This window comes from Myotis yumanensis, unplaced genomic scaffold, assembly GCF_028538775.1.
Source record: "Myotis yumanensis isolate MYYU_CA2020_CCGP unplaced genomic scaffold, mMyoYum1.0.hap1 SCAF_1, whole genome shotgun sequence".
Taxonomy (NCBI): domain Eukaryota; kingdom Metazoa; phylum Chordata; class Mammalia; order Chiroptera; family Vespertilionidae; genus Myotis; species Myotis yumanensis.
This window is the reverse complement of record NW_027223752.1, coordinates 220537400-220557460: the sequence shown is the minus strand read 5'-3', so window position 1 is coordinate 220557460 and position 20061 is coordinate 220537400.

The following is a 20061-nucleotide window of genomic DNA, read 5'->3' as shown; positions in this document are numbered from 1 at the left end:
TGCTAATCATGCATTGCAAAGAATTTTATTGTCCTAATTATATCTACAGAATTAAAGATGTCAGAATTGTAGTCTAGTGGAATGAAATAAAACAAAGTAGACCTTGGTCAAAGTGCCCCCCTGGTTGGAAGTACCAGGTCTTTTACAAACTGAAAATAACTTCCCTCAGAAGACTGACAGCATAGGAGAAGGAAACTTACTGGGTAACTTAATAAGGAAGAAGTTACCAGAAAATAAGGCCAGGGACCAAAGCAATGAAAAATCAGTACAAGAACAAAATCATTAGGGATAACTAACTTAGTAAAGATTTTCCTTCTAAACAGGAAATTTTTATTCTAAAACTCCATTATGAATTTATTAGGAGACTGAGATACTAGGAGTAAAGTTTTACTTGCCCAAAACATGACTATGAACCAGAGGTCAAAGAGAGGAAAGGCAAATTGATATTATCACACTAGACTGAATTAATAAATGGCCTGCCCATGTGTTTCTGTTCACTATAGTTTTAAACTCAGAGTAGGGACTGAATCACAGCCAACCTGGAGGGCAGGATACGTTAGAGAAGTAGATGGAGTAATGAACATACACAGACAAATGTATTGATCTAGAAATCTTTCTAAGTAGAAGGAACTAAGCCTGAAGAAATTGTCAAGGAAACCAGTTCAAATGCCAAGAGAGCTGACGTCTGTGATGTAGCACCTATTGATATTCTGAGGATTGAAATAGCACCGACAATCACGCTGAACTAATAATATAAATTAACAGTGGGGGTATTGACATGCAAACAGCAATAGGCATAGTAAACACTTGATCATTAATGGAAGTTTCCTCAGCAATGACATTTTTTAATCAAAAGGACATAGTTTTATAAGACCTTGTCAGTACTGATGATTTTTTTTTTTTCTGGATCACATAAACATTAAGCTACTCATGAGCATTTTCAGGATTTGGATGCCATTGAATGTGTATTGTCCACTCTCCCCAACTGTCACTTTTTTTATGGTGGTTACAGCTTTATGAAAATGGTTGGTCATTTGCCACCCCACATAGTTTGAGTTTCCTTAAATAGTTTTCTAGTTTGTCCTTGGAAAAACTAATAGTCATATCTTCCCATAAAGCAAGTCAATCTAGTACAAAATCATTGATTGCAAATAAAAATACAAAGCACCTCAAAGCTGCCTCATGGCAGTCTTTTGAAAATTATAATTTATTTAGTAACATTCAACAAGTACTTATTGAAAGTCAACTAGCAGTCAAAAATGGGGTTCAATGCTATGGACATGATCTGAGCAAGATAAAGTCTCTTCCCTCAAGAATTTTATGATGCAGAAATTGATGTAAACAGGAAAATGTCGCTTAAAAAATGTGGAAGAATCGCCCAAGCTGGCTTAGCTCAGGGGATAGAGTGTTGGCCTGCGGACTGAAGGGTCCTGGTTTTGATTCCAGTCAAGGACACATGCCGGGTTGTGGGCTCGATCCCCAGTAGGGGGTGTGCAGGAGGCAGCCAATCAATGATTCTCTCATCATTGATGTTTCTATCTCTCTCTCCCTCTCCCTTCCTCTCTGAAATCAATAAAAATATATTTTAAAAAAATGTGGAAGAATCAATCTAGCATTGTTATCTCAACTATGATACAGCATTTCAGAGATGGAAGTGAAACCCTATTGTTAGTTTTCAAGTCCAAATATATACACCCCTGCACTTTCCATTTGTGCATTCTAATATCAATTTTGATAATTGTGTATTTTTTTTAAGTTTTCAATTCTTTGGAGATATAATTTTATCTTTTAAACCATAAATGTGTTTTTAATTAGTGTGAACCTGTAGGTAGTGGGGAGTAAATTCTTGCTGATGGTCATCAAGGAAAAATTTTACTTATAAAACATAAACTTGCTTGAATGTTAAGAGTTTAGAATTTATTCTAAATGAAGTTTGCAAAATTACAGAACTTATACTGTTTTAAAAAGTGAAAATAACAATCATACAGGTTTCTGAGGATGCCTAGCTTTTAGAGGAGAATTGTCAGCCACTGCTTTGCTGATTTCAGTTTGATTTCCTTTCAGAATAAGAAATTATAATGAATCACCACCAATCAGCAAACCTGATTATGGATGTCAGCTATCCTGCCCTAAAAAGCACCTGCTTCCGGGGAGCGGACGAGATAGCTGTGGGCAAGCCTCCAATGAAGTAGTCCTGTGCCAGCAACAAAGAATTTGGAATTCTGCCATCCCTACCTGTAATATATTTCTTAAATGGCACCTTAATTAAGTGGCACACAATTGAAATCTTGGTTGTAGAATATGTATTATGTAAATTTAGGACATATTACATATATGCCATATTCCCAATTTTTGGCTTTTTGTTGACAGGGATCTCATTTTAGTCAAAGGTGATGATACAGAGAAGGAACAGGGTGATGTGCAGAATGAATTACCCATTAGGCAGGATATACTGGTACATGTGCAAATATAGGAATACTCCAGTAAAAGAAAAACAAAGGGAAATGTAAACTCTAGAAAACAAACAAGTTAAATATCAACATGTATGTGTTCATAGATGTTTTGGAAAAAGTTTTTACTTTTATTTTGTGATGTAGTGTTATCTTTATTTCAAAGTAGGGTATTTATAATTTTTTTAAGGCATGAAATTACTGAAGTTCTTAATTCTTTCCAGATGTTATCAGTGTCCTTCTCAAACATAATTGGTTATCCTACACTGGGCAGAGTCCTATGCCAAACCACCAGAGACATAATTCGGGTGTTTGGGTTCACCCTGTGTATAATGGTCTTTGTCTTGAGCATGAGCTTTCTATGAAACCTGCCTAGGTAGGAAAGGTTGACTTGCTCGACATAGCAGAAATGGGCTAAGAAATCTATTACAAAAGAGATAATTTTAGCTATGTTTCTCAGGAAGAGGCAATGTAACAGACAGAAACTGTAGGCAAGGTAATCTCCAGGTTAAAACCTTTAATTAAGGCTATTACAGGAGGGGTTGGATTGTTTTGGATGGGTAATTGGTTGCCATCTGAGGATCTCTTAATTCTAATATTTTGATTACAAATGTGACAGCGAGATAGAGTACAAACCTGTTTTGAAAGTTTGAATTTGCTTAACAAATACTTCTGATACAGAACATAGAGTAATTGATCCTTTTCCCCCAAAATCCATGTTCTCTTAATTCAAGGATGCTACTATTGACAAGTTTTAGCATCAATGAGTGAGCATGACCTCAAAGATCAACTGGGGCCAACAGATCTTTTTGTATTGTGCACAACGCAGAAAGACTTTACAAGAATTAAAACAAAGCCAGATGTTTCAGTGAGCATGCAGAAACTACCAGCGCAATCCAAATAAAGTGTTGTGGGGTGTGTTGTGTTAGTTTGTTTTTTGTTAGAAACAAGAGCTTGATTTTAAAACCTCTTACTAAAACATTTTAAGGTTTCAAGAAATGACTTGTGGCCTGACCGGTTTGGTTCAGTGGATAAAGTGTTGGCCTGTGGACTGAAGGGTCCGGGGTTTGATTCTGGTCAAGGGCATGTACCTTGGTTGCCGGCACATCCCCAGTAGGGGGTGTGCAGAAGGCAGTTGATCGATGTTTCTCTCTCAGCGATGTTTCTAACTATCCCTCTCCCTTCCTCTCTGTAAAAAATCAAAAATATATATATTTTTTAAAAATTAAAAATTTAAAAAAAAATTAAAAATAAAGAAATGACTTGTTTTTCCACCTGAATGACTGTTTTACATTTTAGCTCCCATCTTAAATATAGCCATCAACATGAAGAAGGAATACAAAACTCATAACATTACCTAAATACTGCCCATCCTGATTCCATGTTTCACTGAAAGGTGATGATGATGACATTTAAGATAAACAGAAGGTGGTGGCAGCATTAGGGAACTAGGAAGTGAAATGGGGAAGTCAGAAATGACTGGATGTTACTGCACAGGGCTCCTGGCCCCGAGTAGAACTGTCAAGGGCCAGCCATGAGTGCAGGTGATTAGGAGGGTGCATTTATTAACGCGGGGGCAGCCAAACTGAAGGGCTTAGCATAGAAGAAGCAACAGGAGAGCCCTGATTGGGCTGCTTTGGTTCTCTACAAATGTCAGGAAAGAAATGAGCCAAGGTGGGTTGCTTTAGCTCACTGGGAAGTCAGGGGAAAGGAGGCCTTGGATACAGGTTCAGGGGTTTAGCAGTAACAATCTGCCTCTACCCATTGCTCCCCTGCTCGCAAGTCTTGTGGGTTCCCCTGCAGAGGTCCTCAAACTACGGCCCGCGGGCCACATGCAAATACAAATATTGTATTTGTTCCCGTTTTGTTTTTTTTACTTCAAAATAAGATATGTGCAGTGTGCATAGAAATTTGTTCATAGTTGTTTTTTAAACTACAGTCCGGCCCTCCAACGGTCTGAGGGACAGTGAACTGGCCCCCTGTTTAAAAGTTTGAGGACCCCTGAGGCTTAGAGTTTAGGAGATGCATGTCTGTGGGGGAAGAAGGAGAAGGCAAAGCCACAGGCATGCTTAAATTATTTTTACAAAAATAAATGCCATGGGTAAATAAAGATAATCTCGTTTTTCTACATTAACCCCCTCAAAACAAACAAAAAACAGAAACAACAACAAAAAACTCTTACCTATAATCCATGACATGTAATCATTTTTTTTCTTTGCCCTTGTTTTGAGGTAAAACTAACCTTGGCTTCCAGTCAATAAGTCAACAACAACCAGGAGATGATGGAGCATAGCTATATGGTATTAAGAGGCATCTGTATATATTGTACTCGTTAAGAGTATGCAACCTCACCCTCCATTCCCAATGCTCCTTTAGGATGATGCACTGCCACAATGGAGGAAGATTTTAGAGATTTTCCACTCAAACCTCATCATTATACAGATGAGAAAAATGTGGCCCAAGCAGGTGGGTGGCTCTTCTGAAGGGTTAAATGCTCATTACAGGCACAGCTGGGACTAGAATAAATGTTTTCTGCACCCAATATACTATTATCCTAATTACTTACATTCTTTGCTGCTTTCATTCCTAGGCTCCTCGTAGTTATTAGAACTAAAGCTGTAGATGACTGAAGCAAATTGCCTTAAACACAAAAGGCAGTCAGTCAATAGTGGTTAGTGAATTAATTTGTTTCAGCTATTTAGTAGGTAAAAAAAAAACTATATTTAAGTATCTTCCCCCAAAATGTGTTCCATTGAGAGGTCTATGGAACAGTGGTTTAATAGCTAATTCATCTTCCCCTTTTAAATTGTAACAGCTTTTAGCTACCAGAATAATTACTGCAATAAATATAAAAATTATCTTTAGTTTTTATAAAGTTATGTTATTCATGATTTTATGTTGCTTTACATTTGCGTCTTTGAAGATATCTTTGGAAATTAGAAAACAAAAATGATGGAAGTATATAAATCCTAGAGGCCCAGTGCACGAAATTCGTGCCCTCAGGGGAGTGTGGGGGGGTGTCCCCCAGCCTGGCCTGTGCCTCTCACAGTGCTGGAGCCCCGTGATCAATCACCCCAAATAGGTAGCCCTGACCACCCATCCGGGGCTCCTCAATGGATTGCCCCAAAGAGGTAGGCCGGAGCCAGGGGTCCCATCTCCACAGCGCGCATGGGGCCACGGGAAGCCCAGCAGAAGCTTCGTGGAGCAGCTGCTGGGACCCGCCCCCACGGAGCTGGAGGCGGCAGGGACTCTCCACTGTGACCCACCTCCTCCACACAAGGTGGTGGGGCTCTCCACCAGGACCCGCTTCCTCCCCGCAAGGCAACAGAGATGCTGGGACAGGCCTCCTCCGAGCCTCACAGAGCCATGGGACCCCCAGGCCTCACGCAGATGCCGGGACCTGCTTCCGCTGTGTGCGCAGTCATCTTGTGACCATGTGAGGGCATCACGGTGTGACGGCGTGAGGACCACCTAGGCCAGTGATAGCGAACCTATGACACACGTGTCAGAGGTGACACGCATGTCAGAGGTGACACGTGAACTCATTTTTTTGGTTGCTTTTTCTTTGTTAAATGGCATTTAAATATATAAAATAAATATCAAAAATATAAGTCTTTGTTTTACTATGGTTGCAAATATCAAAAAATTTCTATATATGACACGGCACCAGGGTTAAGTTAGGGTTTTTCAAAATGCTGACACGCCGAGCTCAAAAGGTTCGCCATCACTGACCTAGGCTTTTATTAGTAAGATTGTTTCTAAAAACCTAGAAATAGATTCTACACATCTGCTTGTCCATGTAAAATATCCAAATTTTATAAATGGTATTATAATACTCCATTATAATAGTAAGTTTCTTTTCAACCAAAATTGTTCCAATTTTTCTCAGGGGTTGTGCAGAGGGTACAAATTCTTCCTAAGCATATTTTTAATTGCTATAAAGTATTCAATTTATTTAGTACTTAGAATAAAATTTTTAATCTAGAACAATTACTTTATTTTATATCTCTATATATGGAAATGCCATTATAAAGTGTATGACTATGTAAACACCCTTCAAAAGATTTCTATAAACATATAACAAATTCTATCCATAGATGTAGCATAAAAATTGTGACTTTCCCTAAACACTAAAAATTATTATCATTTGTGTTTTTCAAATCGCATGAGTAACAAATAGCAAGCTAGTGTTGTTTAATTTACATTTTTTTAAATTATCAGCTACAGTAAACAACAACATATACTGTTCACAATTCCTAATGCACACAATTCTGAAATTAAGTGGTCCATTTCAAATATGCTTCATATTAATCACTTTGTCTATCCCATTTCTCATTTTATAATCTGGGAAAATTTAAAAGGCTAAATCAAAATGATTCTACAGTTTTTTATGTTTAATAAAAACAAAAAAAGTTTTACAGACACATAAAGTTGTTGCATAATTCACTTTGAAACTGAACCCTTAACACATATAGTTGTTTGAAGTTGACAGGAGATGCATATGCATATGTGTGCATATCTAGAATAAAGAAAGAATAGTGCATGATTATCAAAACAAATTCATACGCATTATAGTCTGAGTGGGAATTGTATACATATATCTTCCAAATTTACCTGAATATCTCCTTAAACAATATACTAAACTCTTGTTTCCTAAATAACATAGAGTCTGTGTGCATAATAAATGCAACATCTACAGGAACATGAATGGGTTAGAAATCAGAACCATATGACCCAATTCAGCTGTCAACAAAGAAGAAAGTTGCAGGTGCTGGTCTCTGAGGGGCAGACTCAAGTGAAGTCTGGTGTGCGGGAGGTTTGTTAGGATCCACACCTGTAAAATGGAGTGTAAAGAAGGAGGGTTGTGCAGAGGGTACAATCCAGCTGCCCAGCACAAAGATAACCTCAGCTGACCCCCAAAGAGCTGTAGACCTAAAATGTCAATTAGAATTGTCTTATGTTGGGCCAAAATACAAGGCCCTTTGTACCCCTGCCTCTATAGTCTACCCTGGAAGGGATGGAATACAGTGGGGCCTTGACTTACGAGTTTAATTCGTTCCATGACGGAGCTCGTTACTCAAATTACTCGTATGTCAAATCAAAAAGTGAACGAGTGAGACACGTGATGCTGGGCTGATGTTGTGGTGTTCACTGTGAGGTTCGCTGCGCCAACTAGCGGTGGGGTATCTGAAGCTGGCTCGTAACCCGAATTTTAGCTCGCAACTCAAAGCAAAAAATCAGCAGAGAGACGGCTCATATCTCGAAAAACTTGTTAGTCGGGACACTCGTAAGTCAAGGCCCCACTGTATTTGGAAAGCTGGCTCTCTGTGGCTGAAGGTACACCCCAGAAATGGCAGGTGGCTGGAAGCGATCAACCTGACAAATTCTCAGTAGCTAGAACACAAGTGCTACCGAGAAGGGACAGCTAGACAGCTCAGTCCCATGTCCAGCATGAAGACTATTTAATGATATTATAGAAACTAATCATTCCGGAAACAGGAAAAGGTGGAAAATCAATCGTTACTGAGATAATGGTTCAAATTCTCCAGCTCAATTTCAACAAATGACCTCTTAACTCACAGAGATTTAAGTGAGCCTGGGGCTGCTTTGTCAATTGCTCTGTGATCTTAACTTTTTTACTTGGTTGCAGTTACAAATTTGCGATAGTTATATAGAGTGTGTATTTTTTTAATATACATTGCATGAAAACAAGAAAAAATAGTTTAGGGTGGGCTGCTGCTTGCCTGCTCTAGATATTCACTTTTTAAGTTAGAGGGGGAAAAATATACAAATCTCTCAACAAATAGATAATAGGATATAGATTTTTAGTCCAGCATCCTGGTTGCATTATGAGATGGAATTGCATAGAGCCTTCATTTCAGCAATATATGACTTTTTTGTTTTAAATATGCGCAGGGAAAATTTGTAAAATTAAAGTATGATGTTTAGCAATCAAACAATAACATTTTATAAGTGTCTCTGGCGGGGGGAAATAGGACATTTAGAACACATAGACACTGAAGAAATAGTTAAAAAAAGGAAATATATATTTTAGGACCTTAACTATCTGCAAAAATGAGTCAAAATAAATATAATAAAAATCCAAATTATTTGCTGAATCTAAATACTTCTTAATATAGCCTATTATCTGATGTCATTTTTTAAAACTTTCAATAGTAGATAAAAGAAAACCTGATATCAAGCCCTTATCATTGTTCTCAATTTACCATTATAGTTTTAGGAACAATCAGCTCAAGAATGTATTGCAAGAGGAAGGTAATTTTAATCTCAGAAGTTTAAAATATGGCTTTTTATTAAATGTTCATATTAAAGTCTATGAAATAAGTATTGAATAAAATTCTGTTTCAATGATGTTAAGTAGCAACTTTTATTTATGTTTTATTATGATCTCATTTTAGATTTATCCATACTATTTAATCTGTTGAAAAAGTTCACCTAAAATCATTTTAAATTAATTTCAATACATTTACTTGTACATTTTAAGAGATGAACTCAATTCCTTTTATAATGTGGGCTTCAGTTAGTGTTTTGCTTTTAACACATAGAATATGTGATTCTTTTTTTTCTCTTTATTGATTAAGGTATTACATATGTGTCCTTATTCCCCCCCAATGCCCCCCCCCCACTCATTCCCTCACGCCCCTGGTGTCTGTGTCCATTGGTTAGGCTTATATGCATACATACAAGTCCTTTGGTTGATCTCTCCCCCTTATCCCCACCCTCCCCTACCTTCCCTCTGAGGTTTGATGGTCTGATCGATGCTTTATATTGGAGAAACCTAACAAATGCAACCCCTCAGGAATAAAAGTGAACATCATCCAATAATGTCACATAAGTGCTTTGAACCCTGTCATGATGTGATGAGGTAGGTATATAATTTCTGTGGTTTTCTTCCCCAAAATCCATCACCTCAGTATAATCATGGGAAAATATCAGACAAACCTGAACTGAATGGAATTCTGCAAAATACTTGATGCATATTTCTCAAAACTGTCAAGGTCATGAAGGGCAAGAAAAGTCTGAAAAACAATCACAGATTGGAGGCACTAGAAATACAAGATGAATAAATACAATGTGGTACCTGCCCTGCATTCGATATTGGCTGGCACAGAAAAAAAGGGCATCAAGAGGAAGTGACCTTGACCCTTGAGCAGAACTAGGGTGATAAAAGTTTCCTCACCCCCACCCTTATCCTTGGAATGTAAGTTCTGCCTGTTATAGGCACCTTGCACAGTGACACCGGACAGGACAGCCCCTGGCACAGTGGGAGAGGGCTGGCCCCATCCTCAATCCTTGTCCTCTCATATAAATGAATTTATACGAGACCTTGACTGTGTTGTGAAAAGCCAATTTCTTAGAACAATTAAAGCATGCACCTTTATTGAAAAAAAAAGCAAAAGCACACAAATCTATACATCTGGCTTATGATGTATAGGCTTTTAGCTAATCTGAAAAGCAAGTTGGGTGGGGGTCTGAGGCGTTATATACCCTCCTGTCTATAGGTTTCAAAATTCCTCAGCTGATTGTTTTAGTGCAGGTTAATTCTCAAGGTCCCTTTTTGTACTTTGTTGGGGCCTTCCCAGCATTCCTGAAAAGATCCTGGCTTCTTTGCTTAGGGAGTAAAACAGCCTTTTTCCCTGCCCCCTTTCCTTCTCCCTTTCTGTATTCTCTCAGGGAGTTGTTTTTTGTTTGTTTGTTTGTTTGCTTGCTTGCCATTTGCTCTATGTTCTTGGCTGGGAAAGATAATGGTTTGTTAGTTATAAGCCAGCTACAAATTGCCCACACTGGCCTTGTTTTAACTTTCCTGTCTCAGTTTCCCTATTCCTCCTGCCCTGGAATCCTGTGACATGCCCACAGTTCTTTTAATTATATTATCATCAGAATGAACTTCATTCACAAAATATTTACACTATTTTTACAATTTTGTGATTTGAAACATTTATTTTGGATTAAGTTATATATTATATGTCTATATGAACTTTATTGTGAGACAATAATAATTTCAGGTATTTTAACAATTTTGTAATACATATTTGAATTAATGCAATGACCTTTTGAGAGTTACACTGTCTTTGTTGAAGCATTTTCATTTTAATATCATAATCTGAGATTATCTCTTCCAATTTAAGGTTATTGAATAATAGGCATAATTGAAAGTTTCATTTGTTAGTGAAATGTCCTCATAATGTCAAATCTAAATTTACTACTGTAATTATTTTAGTATTTTTATTAATATCACATGGTTTAGTTTTAAATTCCAAAGAAATTTCTTTCCAAAATTGCTCTCAAATTTTCTCAATAGCAACTAAAAGTTTATATTAAAATTATGTATGTCTTTAACTAGTACAAAAACAATACTATTCACATATGCAAATACATTGATCTTATTGGTTGTTTTTCCTCCTAAATGTTTGTATTATCCAATTATCAGTATTTCTATACATTTCCTTTCTAATTGATGTCTTCCTATGAGATTATGGCCTTGACCAAGAATTTGAAACTAGTAGACTATTAAAAGCTATTATTTTCAGTTCACATATAACATAACACATGGACATGGTCAAATAATGTCATTGCAGTTTTGAAGATGGTATATCCAATTACAAGAATGGAAGTTCATTGAAAGCTTCAAAGCTATATGCTGTCATCAAATATAAGACAAATGAGCCAATTTGGTCATATAGTTGTTTCAGGTGAATAGTATGGACAGCATTTGAGAAGTCTGTTTTATGGATTAGGGACCTTACATGTTTAAGTTACAACTCTGCTGATCTTACACTCATATCTGCCTCCTTAATATTAAATATAGCTATTATTATATTTATTAAACCTTTAAATATATTGAAATTTAAGTTCAAATATTTGGGATCAATATCCTTCTGTTACATATGGTCATACGTAAAAAAAGATGTAGTAAGTAATGCATAAATATCTAATATGCTTTCCGTAAAGTTGGTCAATAATTGGTTCTATTGGAAGCGAAAGTGGCAGTGGTATTCTTAAACCTTCTATCTATGTTGGTGTAGGATTTCTCCAATATTACTCATAAATGCCATGATAGAATCCAAATAATCATCAGTGTAATTCTAAGCTAACTAAAATAATATTCTTTATGACCCAATACAAATGGAAGAGGATATAAAAAAAAATGAAAACCACAACAGATAAACTACAAGCTTTTAGAAGATTAAGAAGAATAGGATTTTGAAGGATAGTTAGTAGCAGGGAAAGACATGAGTAACAACTAAGTGCAGATCTTTCGGTTCCTAATGAGCAAAGTAATTTTGTTACACTTCATAACATTAGTTCATAATATAACAAGGCTCTAAATTGATTGTCAAAATTACATATGAAACAAGCTAAAGTTAAAATACATTTCTGACCTAGTTGGAAAAATCAATAGATTAAAAGAAGTTATATTATTATACCAAAGACTTATTGGTAATTTTGCTAACAGTGATAATGTCACTATGTATATGCAAATAAACAATAAATTTAAAAAACTGAGCATAGTGTTTTAGAAATGCCTACAAAGATGTATGTGAGATACCATATAACATTTTGGATTAAAAAATACAGCAAAGGTGAAAAACAGAAATAAACAACTAAAAAGAAATTTAGTAAAGTGTATAATCCCAAGCGCTAGCATCCATAGCATTTATAATAAGAATAGACTTATTTTATATTGCTCTGTTTAATATTTTGCTTCAACACTAATCCATTATTACATGTGAAAGTTTACATGAAGGAATCACTGTGGTCAGGGTTTAAAATAACTTTCAGAGGCAGTTAAGGTTTGGACTGATTTATAAAGTGTAATTTGTAGTGTGTCTGTATATTCATTAATGATCTAGCAATTTTCCAAAATCATACAGTATTTCCTAGACTTAAGCCAACCTGATATTTGTCTGTCTGTTAATATGAGGGCTTTTTGTTGTTGTTTTGCCAGTTCATGAGTTTTTGGTTTGTCTTTAAAAAAAAGAAAGAAAGAAAGGAGTCCTGCTCAAAATAGATTAGGGATATAACTGATCTGTGAAATAGCTTAGCAAGGTGGAGTGACTCAAGCAAAAGGGAAGCATTTTTTTCCTAACTTCCAGAGATGTATTTTTTAATTAAGAAAAAAATGAACTGATTTCACAACTAGGTGATGAGATTTGGCTATGAAAGAACAAGCAAATAACACATTTTTACATCTACACATTCAGTGGTAATGAGCATGAGTTTTGTAGATATGGAGATCTGGGTTTGATTCCATACCTTCTTATCGGTACCTGGAGCAAGTTACTGAACTTTGCTAAGAACCATTTCTTCTTAGTTCTCACCACTCCTCGTGGTGATAAGATTGAGGTAGTAATCATATCCATGGACACTTTTCAGAATGCCTGCAACATAATAAATATGCAATTAAGAAGAAGCAATGATTGGTTGTTAGTAAACTTGGCAAGCTCACATCCACAGCCAGAGTGGATAATAATGTTCTGGTATTTCTGCAAGTTTCTCAGAGGAATTCATAATTTTGTGGATAACATGTTAGAAAAGTTCCTACATGCAAGAAAAATCACATGCATGGAAGCATGAATACTTGAAACAGCATTACATAAACTTAGTAGTTGTTTAGTAGAGTTAAAACCTAAGGAATCTAAAAGCTGATGTATAAGGTGGCTGGTAAATCATAGTGATTCTTATATACCACATAAAGAATTTGTATTTTATGCTTTGTATTCTGAGAAACACTTGAGTGAAAGCAAGAGAAGTTATAACAGGTAGAAAATTATTATTAAAAACCATGTAAGAGGGCTGAGAAATAAAAAAAGATAATAAACATATTAGAGGAACTTGGAACAATGATATATAGTGGCCCCTTAGATGTGTGACCCAGTGAATGTAGTCCCATCTTTCTCAACCTCTCGGCAATATTCATTACTAGGGGCCCAGTGCATGAATTTGTGCACCTTGAAAGGAACTGTGGGCTGCAAGGCTGCAGTGGGCACGGGGGGGGGGGGGTCTCGTCCCATCCTCTGGGACCCCACCCAGCCTCTCCTGCCATGGCCTCCTGGTCCCCTGTCTGCCAGCAGTCCCACTCCTGCAATCACTGCTCCCACATGCTGATGGTGCGGCTCCGCTCGCACCTGCTGATGGCACGGAGCTATTGGGGCAGGTGCCAGTAGTGGGTGCAAGTGGCGGCTGCTGCCCCAATTGCCCCTTGGGAGCAGAGGGAGATGGAGAAGCCCTGAGGGGTGATCTGGGCCGGCAGCTGCCACACACACCCGCTGAAGTGCCAGCGGGGCCAGTGCCGGCAGCAGTGCGAGTGCCGTGCGGGACTGTGGTGCACGGGAGCAAAGAATTTTCAGTAACCACCAGAGGCTTGCCCCGATGGCAGCAACTGGTGCCCCACCTTGGTCTGGCATCCCTGCTCACCTGCTCCACCATTCCGCGGCAGCCAATGCCCGCCATATTCCCCACTCTGCTGACTGCTGCCCATGCCCACCATGTTCTGTGCACATCCCCCTGGTGGTCAGTGCACGTCATAGCGACCAGTTGTTCAGTTGTTCTGTGGTTCGGTCTATTTGCATATTAGCCTTTTATTATATAGGATAGTTATCAATCTTTCTATTTTGGAGCACTTACATTTCTAGACTTCCAAGGTTCTGGGTAGATTTTCATTAAATCACTCTGCATGACAATAAAATTTCTGGGCCAATTTACATAAAATGTTGGCACTAGAAAATACTTTATTAACAAAATATCATTTTTTAAAATATATTTTTATTGATTTCAGAAAGGAAGAGAGAGGATAGAGAGATAGAAACATCAATGATGAGAAAGACTCATTGATTGGCTGCCTCCTGCATGCCCCCTACTGGGGATTGAGCTCACAACCCGGCATGTGCCCTTGATGGGAATTGAACCCAGGACCCTTCAGTTAGCAGGCTGATGCTCTATCCAGCTAGAGCAATTTCTGCTTTCATTCATTTCTGTGTCTCATCCATTATTATCCTCTACTTTTACATATAATGTATTCTTACCTTTGCCCTCGCTTTCTTCATTTTTGTTACAACTTATTTAAAAAGATAATCACAAAATCTGTGGATACTAACAAATAACTTATTTTATCACTCCAAGAATACTAATAAATGATGAGGGAAATATAAGAAAAAATGGTATAAAACTTATTAAGTATACTGTCATAGTAGAAGTCACATAGTAAGGCAGATTCTCACCAAGACCTCGAATTACCACTTTAAGGTAAATTTGGTGAGTGGTAGCTGCTCAATAAATGTTGGTTGTATTTATGAGAGAATAAATGGATAATTCAGTTCACCAACATGTTATAATAATTTTAAATTGATATAGCTGAATAATTCAAGTTTATTATCTAATAGCATAAAGTGTGATTTGAATTTAAGTTTTCTCATAGGATTATCAAGTATAACCTCTTATCTCAGGTTATTGTGCTATCACCTTTAATCACCACTAAATATTTGCTTAGAAATTCCTTCGTATCAGTAATGACAATATAATTTGCTGAAATGTTTCAATAAGCTAAACTAGTCTGGGCCTATTTAAAATACTAGTTTGCTTCCAAAAGGACATGATGACCCTGAGATAGACATTATCAGGGACTCTGCAATTTATCCACTGCTACAATTTTTACCAAGTCTAAAAAGCAGTCAATTTTCCTCTTAATGCTCATATAAGTTCAAGCTTTGCAGAAAGGAATAAGAATGGCTTCTCATCCCTTACAGCTTGCCTCCTGTCTAATCAAAGCATTTTCTAATTCTAATTGCATTAAGTGGTGCACATCAGATGAGTTCATCTAGTCATTGAATGTGGAAAGCATCCCACTGAGGGCTGAGCTGAGGAATCACTTAAAGCTTTTAACTATCAAGCTGTTTTCAACCTATTCATTTTCCATGACATCGATTATCATTTTCACAAGACTGGTTTCTCAATAGTTTCTTTTCCTGGTGAGGTGGCACAAAAGAGGGAGGGGGAGAGTGATATTTCTCAGTTACATAAATCTCCATGCCTAATCCTCATCACATTCCCAAACAACCATCTTACCTAAATTCACTCAACATATAATATTATACAACGCAGTCAGTATTCAAGTGCAAAGTAGGATTTTAAAGTTTTGCTTGCCACATGACTAAAACACTGGGACTTGTTTACTAGATATAAACAAAGACAGATACAGTATTAGAGTGTAATCATTTGCTGTCTATTTGGACCCCATTTATTCATTTAATGATTAGAAGAACAAACTTTTAGAACTTGTTTCTGCTTAATTCCTTGATATCGGGCCATTTCTTAGTACATTTACTTTTTCTAATTGATTCAAGTAACATAAAATACATCTGAGACAATTGTCTATTTCTCAGGGAGTTACTAAAAAAAATTTATAGGTACTAAAGGACAATTCAATCTAAGTTTAAATTAAAACTCAAAGTTCACAAACATTTCACCACAATTTCTTCAAATACCCTCTATTCAAGGCCTCATGCCCTGTGCTAGAATTTTTTCACTTATATTTATAATATAAAGTAATCACATTTGGTTCTAACCTAAATTAAAATTTACATTTTTTTTGTAGGAAATCACACACACACACACACACCTTTGATAATCATAGTAGCAGGTCTAGGGAATTTTTATTTGTACTCTATGCTCTTGATATCCTTTCAATAAAAAGATAGCAAATGAACATCTTAATAAGTCTTGAAAGACCAATAATTATCTCTTAAGATTATCTCTGGAATTTTGATAGTGAGGATGAAAGATGGCTTCTGCATGGGACTGGAGCAGAAACCTATAAATGTGCAATCAGTCCTTGAGCATGAGAACCAGGGGAGCAGAGGCAGTGGTTCTGCTGGAGCAATAAATAAAGTGATGTTTGGAGAGCAGTACAGACCAGAATAATTTAGAGACTCACCAATATAGCTCTTACAGGGGAAGCATCAGTGCTAAAATGCAAGCAATGGCCGTGTGTGTGTGTGTGTGTGTGTGTGTGAGAGAGAAAGAGAGAGAGAGAAAGAGAGATTCATTGATAGCCATAAAATAAAATAAGATCTTTTGTGACCTAATGTCTCAATAATAATACATCAGGGTTTATAACATCTAGAAAATTCCAGACAAATATGAGAAAATGGTGTATATATAATATTACTATAAAGGTATTCATAAAGAATTTTGTAATAATATAAAAGAAACAAAAACTCACCTTGGAGGGTAATAAAGAAGTTTTAATCAAGACTATGGATTTAATTTATTTTCTCCTTAGTTTCCTTTGCCCTAGGACAGGGGTGGGCAACCTTTTAGTGAGTGCGTGCCAAAACCAGCAAAATCTCTGACACAAAATTCTTCTGGGTGCCAACCCTAATTTTTTGAGAACATGTTATGCCTACTTGATATCTCTTAAGGTGTACATATGTGAAGAACCTTGAAGAAATAATAAAATTCATTAGAGCGACAAAAACACAGTATATGATGATGAAAAATACATTTATTTTTTAATGTATACATGTACACTGATAGTCCGACAGAAAACTTTATGATTCCGTTTGATACTATCAGTGGGACTTTTGCTGCTGCATCACTGATGACAGAGATTTTATGTCAGGTTTATATTTCATGACCTTCAGAGATATGCACGAGCTACTGCTTTCATCCATCAGGCTACTCCTATTATGAGACTTAACAAAATTCATCACTGAGAACAAAGATTCACAAGCATATGTGGATGAAACCAAAACACTGGTAGGATCTAGGAAGGCAGGGAGAGTTAAAGCAGAGGCATAGAAATTGCTCCTTCCCTCTCTCATCAATCCATGTCTATGGTCTTTAAGATAACTTGTTATGTAAAATTATTTATTTATCTAAGATGCACCTACACTGAATTTATCTGAAAAATAAAAAAGTCGATATTAAGAAAAAAATTGTAAATGGAAGGTTATAAGAGAGGGTTCCGTGGGCCAGCAAAAGTTACTGGTTTGCCATGTTTGGCACGCGTGCCAGGGGTTGCCTACCCCTGCCCTAGGAGGTGTATCCACCAACATATTGCTAGGAGAGATGTCTGAGATTTTGCTGCCTATGATTTCTTCTAGGATTTATAAGGTTTTTCAACTTACATTTAAGTCTTTTATCCATTTTGACTTTATTCTTGTGTATGGTGTAAGTTGGTGGTCTAGTTTCATTTATTTGCATGTATCTGTCCAATGTTTCCAACACCATTTATTGAAGAGACTGTGTTGACTCCATTGTGTGCTCTTGCCTCATTTGTCAAATATTAATTGAACGTAATGGCTTGGGTTGATTTCTGGGGTCCCTGTTCTGTTCCATTGATCTATATGCCTGTTCTCGTGCCAGTACCAGGCTGTTTTGATTACAGTGGCTTTGTAGTATAACTTGATAGCTGGTATTGTGATCCCTCTAACTTTGTTCTTTCTGAAGATTGCTGAGACTATTCAGGATCCTTATTGGTTCCATACAAATTTTCGGAGTATTTGTTCTAGCTCTGTGAAATAGGCTGTTGGTAATTTAATTGGAATTGCATTGAATCTATAGATTGCTTTAGAAAGTATTGAATTTGGCCATGATTACTTTGATATGACACCAAAAGCATAAGCAACAAATTAAAGAAACAAATAATTTGAACTTTATTTAATTAATAGCTGTTATGTATCAAATGACACTATAAAAAGAGTGAAAAGGCATCTCATGAAGTGGAAGAAGATAATTTTAAACCATAAATTAATAAGATATTGATATTATATAAAGAACTACAACTCAATAAGAAATATATAATTCTTCCAGGAAAATTGTAGAAAATATATATGTATCTCTTTGAGAATAAAATGACCACCACTGTACTCAATACCAAAGTTATAAAGTAGATTAAATGACTTTGACGACTTCCACAATTTCACAATTTGAAATGACTCCCACAATTTCAAGTTTCCCTCAGTATTCCTCAATACTATCTTCCAGTTCATTAATTCTTTCTTAAATCATGTATAATATTACTGTATTTTATATAATTTGCAGTAAAATCATCATTGTTAGTTTTAATTCAGTATTTTGTTGTTTTGGTGGTAGCATTTTTGTTATTTATGCATTCTTGACCATAATTTAAAGTTATAAACCTATTATTATCCTCCTATATTAATGCAATAATCTTATAGGCCAGTGATGGCGAACCTATGACACGCGTGTCAAGGTGACAAGCAAACTCATATTTTGGTTGATATTCTTTGTTAAATGGCATTTAAATATATAAAATAAATATCAAAAATATAAGTCTTTGTTTTACTATTGTTGCAAATATCAAAAAATTTCTATATGTGACACGGCACCAGAGTTAAGTTTGGATTTTTCAAAATGCTGACACTCCGAGTTCAAAAGGTTCGCCATCACTGCTATAGGCTAATATGAAAATTGTCCCCTGGACCAGGAGTTCTACTAGGAGTTTGACCAGTGGGCGGGGTCATCCAGCCAACTGCCTGCAGCCCCTCTGATTGGGCAAGGCCGGCCAGACGAGGGGCCGCAGGCGGTTGGCTGGCTGGCCTCGCCCCCTGGTCGAACTCCTGGTTGAACTCCTGGTCCAGGGGACAATATTCATGTTAGTCTGGCCCAATCCGCCCCAATCAGGGCCGGCTGGCCAGACCCCACTGGTGCACAATTTCGTGCACTGGGCCTCTAGTATAAAATATGTGTGTGTCTGTTTCTATTTGTTTATTTGTGTGTGTGTGTGTGTGTGTGTGTGTGTGTGTGTGCGCACGCGCATGTGCAGGTTCCCACTCATGTTTCCTCCTTATATTTAATTTGTATCTATTTTGATTATAACACTAGAGGCCTGGTGTATGAAATTTGTGCATGGGAGGTGTGTTCCTCAGCCCGGCCTGCACCCTATCCAATCTGGGACCCCTCAAGGGATGTCTGACTGCCCATTTAGGCCCAATCCCATGGGTAGTCGGACATCCCTCTCACAATCCGGGACTGCTGGGTCCCAACTGCTTGCCTGCCTGCCTGCCTGATTGCCCCTAACCACTTCTGACTGCCAGCCTGATCATCCCCTAACCACTCGCCTGCCAGCCTGATCAACACCTAACTGCTCCCCTGCTGGTCTGATTGCCCCTAACTGCCCTCCCCTGCAGGTCTGGTCACCCCCTGTCTTCCCCTGCAGGCCTGGTTGCCCCTAACTGCCCTCCCCTGCAGGCCTGGTTGTGCCCAACTGCCCTCTTCTGCTGGCCTAGTTCCCCCCAACTGCCCTCCCCTGCAGGCCTGGGTCCCCCCCAAATGTCCTCCCCTGCTGGCCTGATTGCCCACAACTGCCCTCCCCTGCTGGCCATCTTGTGTCCACATTGGGGCAGCCATCTTTGTGTTGGAGTGATGGTCAATTTGCATACTACCTCTTTATTATATAGGGATTTTGTTTTTCTTACACATCTATTTTAGAAATTCTCCACAACCATGAGTAAAATTGGGTTCCTCCAGAGTAAATTTTGACTCTCCATTTGCCAAGCAGCTGCAAGTAACCTGCAAGATTTCTAATTTAAGATTTTTGGCTACAAACCTGCATTAGAAATTTGTG